We start from the raw sequence: 8,485 nt of genomic DNA on the forward strand, positions 1-8,485 counted from the left end.
CAAACTTACTTGACCTCTATGAGCCTCAGTTTCTTCACCTATGAAATGAACAGGGAGGACCTCTGAGGTCCCTTCTAGCTCCAGATCTATGACCTTGTGATAAGACTTTCAGTTTCTCAAGACTCTACAGCTGGTGAATGGAAGAGTCAATGCCCAGTGAGGTCTTTTTTTTGAGAAAAAACATATTCTGTAATAAAATATCAGCAGAGAATTAGCATTTGTGCAGTTAACCAGAGTCTTGGTTCAGGCCTGAAAAGTTTCGGTCTGAAGAGTATTGTTCATCAGGTTCCTTTCTTGTTTAAGTCCTCTTTCACCAAAAAACGTATCAAAAGCAAGTCTTTATGAATGTGGCCACTGGCCCTTCCATTTCTTCCTTTTCTCTCCAGTGACCTCGTTCCTTACACCCATAGTATTTTCTGTGTCATCATCATCTTTGTCCTCTCTCAAACATTTCCTTTTCTCTCCTTGCTCCCTCATCTCCACGCGGGCAAATCTCTGGGCTTCTGCTACACGCTCTGTCAGCAGCATGACCTCTTCTTCCTGAGTTGGGAAGGCAGGAAGTTTCTTCCCAATCAGGTGTTCTATACTTTGGTAGAGTTCTACAACATACTGTGTGACAAAGATGATTGACTTGAAAGAACATCCAGCTTGAGCTGTCCGACCCACTCAATGGATGTAATCCTTGGACTGGATGGGTTGTCAAAGTTGACTGTGACATCCACATGGGGAATGTCCAGGCCTCGACTTGCTACATCAGTGGCAAGCAGAATGGATCTTGCTTTTGCCTTGAATTTATTAAGAGATCCCAGATATTTATTCTAACTCATCTGTCCATGGAGAGGGATGGCAGTCAATCCAAGATTTCGGTGTAGCAAGGCTGTTCTCTGGGTGTTGTTTCAAGTGCTGCAGAATACCATGAAGGAATTTCCTGCTAATTCATTCAGAATATAAACCAGCTAGCTATCCTTAAATTTGGAGGGAATAAAGAGGTAACATTGTTGTAATTTCTCAACAGTCTGGTATTTGGAAGACACAGCACATTTCACAGGATTCTTCAGAGCTACTTGCTGAACTTTTTGCACCTTCTTGATCATGGTAGCAGAGAAGAGAAATGTTTTCTGATCTCGGGGAACTAGTTTCAGTATCTTGTCAGCCTCTGTCTCAAAGTCCATATTCAATATTCGATACGCTTTATTATCCATGACCAAGTACTTGAGGGCTCACAAGTTGAAAACTTTTGTGTTTTCCAAGTGGTCAATCAAGAGGCCAGGTGTCGCTATTATCACATGTGGTTTTTTTGCCAAGGCCAAAGACTGGGGCATGCTATCAATTCTACCCACAATGATAGCACATTCAACTCCAGTGGAAGAACTCAAGGCTTCAAATTGTTCTGAGATCTGAAAGGCCAGTTCCCGAGTTGGGGTGAGAACCAGAGCAAAAAACCGCTGTGGTGTCTCTAGCAAAGCATTCAGAATGGGCTGAGCAAAGACCCCTGTTTTTCCAGAGCCTGTTTCTGCCAGACCAATTATATCACTACCTTCCAGTGCCACGGAAATGGCTTCAATCTGGATTTTGGTTGGCATCTTCTATCCCAATTGGTCACAGGCATCACACAAGACCTCTGTCACACCAATCTTTAAACATTTTAATCTCCTGAACTTCAGCCTCCTTTGAATCTGACCAGCTGGCAGCAGAATCATGCTCTGTGGCCGCCACCATGTTGAGCTTGCCCAGTGATGTCTTTTAACATCATACCTATCTACCATAGTATGCTATTTCTCCAAGAGAAAGACCCAGGGGAGTATGTGTGCATGCATTTGCATATGAGTGTGCATGTTCGTGCTCTCAGGTACATATATGTGCTTAATATCAAGACTAGAATTGAAGTCTGGCAATATAATAAGACAAAAGATGATTATATCACCCAAGAATGGAAACTTTGAATACTTTTCAGGGAATGGAGATGGCTTGCAAATCACTTAAAAAGTGTTTTCTTCAGTATAAGGGATAGGGGATGTTTGTGCTTTTAGAAAGCAGCACTTTTTGCAAAGGTTTATAACAAGAAGCACAACAAAATTCTATTGATGGGTTAGCATAGATTTTACTCATAGCTGCCAATGAATGCCTGGTATTTACATATATGAGGTGGGTTGTAATTGATGTTGGAGAGGTTAGATTTGGTTTTCCTTTGTGCTCTACTGGCATAACCACACCCCCTTTAGCAAACAAGGTTATATCCTCTCTCTGCATGATAATGCACGTTGAGTAGGACTTTTGTGGTGGGGAAAAAATATAAAAAGAAGAAATCCAAATTGATGACAATATAACATAATTTAAAGAGAGGCAGGGATTTTAAAATAGCTCAAAAGGGGGGTAGGTTCCCAAATGATGGAAGGATATAGATAAGAATCAAACATGGATGGTATGCCAAACACTAGTTACCTCATAAATTAGTGGAAATATCTGAGATGATCTTGTTGATATAAAAAACACCCAGTGAGGAAACTCCCTATAAAATACAGAACTCCACTATCTTTTCACCCAATACTCTTAGGGAGTTTTGTAGGTACAGCTAAAAGGCATTGTGGTAGAGTATACAGAAAACTGGCCTTGGGTTCAGGGAGATATGTGTTCCAGTGCTTCATTAACAAATAATGGCTATGTGATTCTGGGCTTTTCAACAAAATGTTAATAAATTTCTCATTTGATCTTCACATCAAGTATTTGAGGTAAGTGATGAAAATATCATTATCTCTTTTTTGCAGATGAGTAAACTGAGGCTGATACAAATATGATATCTTACTCAAGGTCATGCTGCAATTCTTCAATTATGGGATTTTAGAGCTAATAATTGGCTCCCTGGTGAGTTAGAGTAAGGTTTCAAGGGCAAAATAGAAGTTATTTGACAAAATTACCTGCATTGTTACAGCTCTAACCCTACCTCTTTTAATGTGGCAGATGGCAGTCTCAAATTGAAACGAAAAATGTCCTGGTGACATTGTAGCACCTAACACTGGCTTTCTGTGCATAGTGAGTTATTGCTAACAATACTATTCAAATACTGTTCAAAATGACATATAAAATATGAAGAAATAGGAAGAAGAGAGCTCATGAAATCAGAATCATAGCATCTTGGTCAGAAAAAAAAAATCTCACTGACCATCTACACCAAAATGCATGGAAAAATAGCCAAAATCTGGTCACCAAGCCTCTGTTTGAAGACATCTAATGGGAGGGGAGTGGACAATCACTTCCTGAGGCTGCACTTACCACTTTAGAAGAGTTCTTGGTTAGGGAGTTTCTCTTCCACCAAGCCTAAATTTAACTCTCTGTACCTTCCACTTCACACCCCTAGTTCTTCCACCTGGTGCTAAGCCAAAAAATCTTTATCCTTCTCTATATGATTTCCTTACAAGGAACTGAAGACAAAAATCATGTCCCAGCCCCAAGCTCTATTCATTTTTTCAAGTAATGTAATGTATGTAAAGCTGCTTCTACACCTTAAATCACTATATAAATCTAAGTTTCTATTATTATTCACCATACTTATCCTAAATCATTACATGAATCTATCAGTACAACATCTCTTTCTTCTTTTGTGAATATGTAGACCCCCTATAGCCATATTTTCTTAATAAAATCTACTCAATAAATTGTATCATCATGGCAGGGTGAATAACAAAGTTTCCTCCTATAGTTTTCTTCAGTTCTGTGTTCAGAGCTGTCTTTGCATGTTAAAACTCACTTCCATTGAGATACATGTCAAACCCCACTAGCCATGGGAAGTTTCTCTGGATTCTCACCTGCTCCCAGTGGCTGTGTACCCTAGATAATTTTGAATGTTTATATATTCTTAATATATTTATCAATATACATGTTTTCTCCCCCAATTGAATGGAAGCATCATAAGTAGCAATGATCTTTTCATTTTTGAATATCTATGGACTGCACCATCTGGCACATAGTAGGTACATGCATGTTTTTGTTTTTGCTTTTCTTTATATTCCTAGTGCTTATCACAATGCCTGGTGATACCAGTGCCTGGTGCTTAATAAGTACATGAGCGTTTAATAAATGTGTTGATTTGATTTGATTTTAATTTACTCAGGCTTTGAACATCTGTGGACCAACACCATTTCAGAGAGAAATAAATGTATTGGTTTAGGTGCAGACATTTGTTTAAATTAGATTGACCTAGACAAGTATTTAACCTGATAGGTCCATTTAAATTATCCAAAATAGGCAGAAAGAGAGGAGATTTCCAGCCAAAATGATCCACTGATCCATAATTAAGACAGCTGGAATAGTCTTTTGGAACATTTTACTTCCCAAACTGGCCACCCGGCAGTTCTGGAAATGATCTGTTATTAATGAATGATAAAGAGGTGTTCTGTGTTCTCGATAGTGTAATGGTTAGGAAAATTTTCAAACTGATCAACATGGCCAATGTACCAAAAAGCTTATTGGAAATGACAGGAGCAAAGTCTTAGTCATCTGAATTTTTGCCAACCATTCCACTGATTGAACGGCTATCCTTATTAATTTTATTAGAAATTTGGTTGGAACTTTTGGGGATTAGTTCTCCATCTGCAAAAGTGGGCACAACCTGAGTGAAGTCTTATTTGCCAGATAGCTGAGAATGGAATTCTTGGGGTGATAATAAGGTGTGATACCCTGCACAAATTTGGTTGGCACAAGATGGGAGTAACAGGATGTTTAGTCCTATCAGACAAATGAAAGACATTACATTTTACCTCAAAGTTTTAAATAGCAAACACATCCTTCAGGGATATTCTATTTTTACCTGAGTGAGTTTAAACAGGAATGGTTGCATCTCCCTCTAAAATCCAAGGACCCAGAGGAATGGATTATTTTCCTGATCTGCAGAGCTACTGATTCCTTATGTTGTAACACAGCCTTATACCTCAGTCCTTTCACTACTTCTCCAATACTCGCTAGCATTTCAATTCTTTATATATTGGCAACTATACAGGGATGAAAAAGGAATTTTTTTTCTTCCAAGGCCGTGTCCTAATGTCAACATTACTCCTTTCTCCCACCCAGCATAACACTACAAACATACACATTGACAGACATTTTCTTTTATCATTAGGTTAAAATTTGGATCTATTGTTTATTTACAGTTAATCACTAACACTTATCCCCAGTTTCGTGGGTTTCCTCACCCTCCATCAACTATGCAATTACAATCACTGCTTGCTCAAATTTAATATATAGACTTGTGAATTGGGAACAGCTGCCTGCACAAGGTTGTCATTTGCCTGTGAATGAAAACTGAAAAAAAAGCATTTATTAACTCTAGAGCAGCACTGTGGTGAGCACTGGTTGCACAAATCCAAATAGGCAAGACAGTCTATGACCTCAGCAGCTTATGTTCTAATGGGGGCAGATAACACATACAGGGAAATGGGCGCCACGGAATACTGTTTTGGTCATGGAAGTCAGAGAGAATGGTGATTGGACCCATAGAGCCAATGTTTATTTTCATCGTGTTCATTTGATTACTATTCTCAAAGATAGAGTTGGTAAGTTTTTGCATATGTGTAGAAGGATAGATTGAGTGATGCTGAAGAAAACAAGATAAAGGGGATGCTCACCAATCACAGCCCAAGATCACTAATACTCATTCTTGAAAATCTACAACCAAGTCTTTTTTTCTAACTGCTAGGTCTGCCAGTGTCTAACATCCATGCTGTTCTTTGCCTTTCTTTTCAGTTCTATACACATATTGCAGTTTTGCTCCCTTTCTTCTGACTCTACTTCTTGAGATTCTTACACAAACTTTTTCCTGGTCTAGCTAAGGGCTACTTTCCAGTTTTACTTATGTCTTACATCCCAAAACTTGTCAGGTTTCCTTTTGGCATCAATATTGTCAAGCTTCATATATACAAGGAGGGAGAGCATTCTCTCCCTAAAAGCAACCAAATTATCTTGACAGGGTTACACACTAGTGGTATCAAACAGTGAAGCTTCCTGGGAGTGGATATTTTAGGTTTAGGTATTCTCTATACTTACACAAGGTTGCATTCAGTTATCTTTGATACTCATTGGTTATTAGAGAAGGCAGAACAACATAGACCAACAGATTTCTGCCTAATGAAGATGTGATCTCTATGGCCAATTACTGCTAGTCCTTGGGGTAGGTGTCAGATGAGAAATCTGAGTCAGGTGGGTTTTTGGTGGACACTTGACAAAAGATTGCAGCAGTGGCATTACCAATGGGGAAATATTACATTCAGGTGTAAATATTACATCCAGAAGTCAAAACCAGGTAAGGGGCAAAAAACTTCTATATATTCTGGAAATCTCTAGGTAGTTGGCAGGCATGATTGATCAAAATTGTTGGTTACCTAGATCGTAGTGTTAAAGCTAGAAGGGACCTTGGAGATGATTGAACCAGAACCTGACCATTATATAAATGACCGAATAGAGGTCTAAGTAAGGGAGGGCAAACTTTTCTACCAAGGGTTAGCAAACTTCGGCCTAGGGATCAAATCCTTCCCATGCCCCCCTGCCCACTTGTTGTGACCTCATGAGCTAAGAATGGTCATTTTAATAAAATTTTATTGCATTTTTAATGTAAAATAATATTCTTATTTCCTTTACACACTATACAATCAGATATGACCCTTAGGCCATAGTTTTCCCAATGCCTGCTCTTAGTAATCCAGGTCCTCTGCATTCCGAATCATTCATTCTTTCCACTTCACCACACTGCATCTTGGGCAGAGAGAGAACTACAGACTTTCTAGAAAAATAACTCTGTTTTAAATCTGAAAGATGAATAGCAGATATTGCATATTAAACAGGGGAAGATCACAAAATTCTCCTTGTATGAAGTAATGAGTTACAAAAAAGTAAAAAATAAATCAGAAAAGTGAAACATTGTTGAAATAGAAATATGAGTAAATTCATTATTGGGGGGAAAAACTAGAAAGCTAACAATGTGTGTTTAGGAAATCATCTTCCATCTCTATATCTTAGCATATGAGATGTCTCTCCCAGTCCATGTATGAAATGTACTCCTGTCTCAAATCAACCTCTTAGAGTTCCTTGTTTTTTTCCAAAAACCAGCTCACATACAACCTCTTACACCAGGCTTTTCTTCATTACCACCCCCACCCCCACCCGGCATCCAGCTTTCTTCAAACACTATACAGTATCACTCTAAATATAAGAGATTTCTAAGAAATGTGTTATTTGGAGCTGTGTAAAGGCCATTTTGACTTAGCAGAGATATGGAGAATCAAAGTTTCCACTTGGTATTCAACTCGCATTTTCAACAGGACCAATACAGCCAAAGTCTCGGGAATCAGGAACTCCAAAAACTTACAGTACAATGCTTGGGACTTGGGATCTGGTGTGAACTGCAGTTTCTGAAAGCCAATGCTTTTGCTATTATGTCACTTAAGGTCCTCTGAGTGACCTTAAGCTTGGCTCCTTTTCCCTCCTTGACTTGGGAAAGTGTATAGCAAAGTTCAGCCTGCCCCATAGATAAACTCCCTTTACCCGATTTGCCTCATCTGCTTCCTTCTTGTATCTAACTTTAGTTACCATTTTCAATGACAGAGCTCTATTACCATTCACCTGTCCCTTTTGCTGTTGTTAGCTTCCTAACTTTATGAGTGACTCCAACTAGTAGCTAAAGTTGCAGTCATTCAAAGGATCTGGACAATTTTTATGTTGTCAGCAACCAGTAAAGTGCCTTGAAAACAATATTCATTCAATGAATGTTTATTGAATTAAAGAATGAAAAGGACAATAGCCAAGGATTATCTAGTCTGCTGGATGTTTAGCAAGTAGAAGGCATAAGAAAGTAAACACTATTACTTAATCTCTGGGTTTAGATGGGCTAAGTAGAATTTTTGCACTAATTTGGTTATAAAACCTATAATTATTGGTAGGGAAAACACTTGGCCCCTAGTGTTTCCCAAGCAGCTTATATAACACTGAAATTCATCCACATAGAATATTCTTCCCATGAAAGCAACTTTCTTTCCATTGCAGGGGGAGACTGGTTGCAAATTGTTACCATTTCAAAGGAAATATAGAAACAAGGACAGGTTTTTTTTTTAATGAGCAAAGTATTTAGGTTAACAAAGTCCATTAAGAAAAATTATTGGGCCTTTTGGTTATCCGATTTGCAAATGTTTAGAAATCAATAGTGTACGAATTAGAATGGTAACTACCAGGGTACCACAGTCAGAGCTCAGATTATTTCAGCATCTGGTTAGCTTCAGTTAATGCCAAATTTAGTTCATGCAAAATAGATGTAAATGAATGAGGGTTGCAACTGAGGATAGAGAGAAAATATCTCCTAAATGGAATGTGCTATGAGAAAATGTCAAGGAAGGAGATTTGAGAGTTATTGTTCAGGAATCCACACCAGCCTTTCACCCTTGTCAGCTGCTGCAGAATAAGCAAACAAGATTTCAGGGTTTGGTTCTAGCAACTGTGGAAAGAA

At 38.5% G+C, this 8,485-nt stretch overlaps 1 pseudogene; it reads right to left on the bottom strand.

Annotated features, from left to right (window-relative positions):
• Positions 1–339: 339 nt before the first annotated feature.
• LOC118854029 lies at positions 340–1,719 on the bottom strand (annotated as a pseudogene).
• Between the last annotated feature and the right edge of the window lie 6,766 nt (positions 1,720–8,485).

This window comes from Trichosurus vulpecula, chromosome 6, assembly GCF_011100635.1.
Source record: "Trichosurus vulpecula isolate mTriVul1 chromosome 6, mTriVul1.pri, whole genome shotgun sequence".
NCBI classification, from domain to species: Eukaryota; Metazoa; Chordata; class Mammalia; order Diprotodontia; family Phalangeridae; genus Trichosurus; species Trichosurus vulpecula.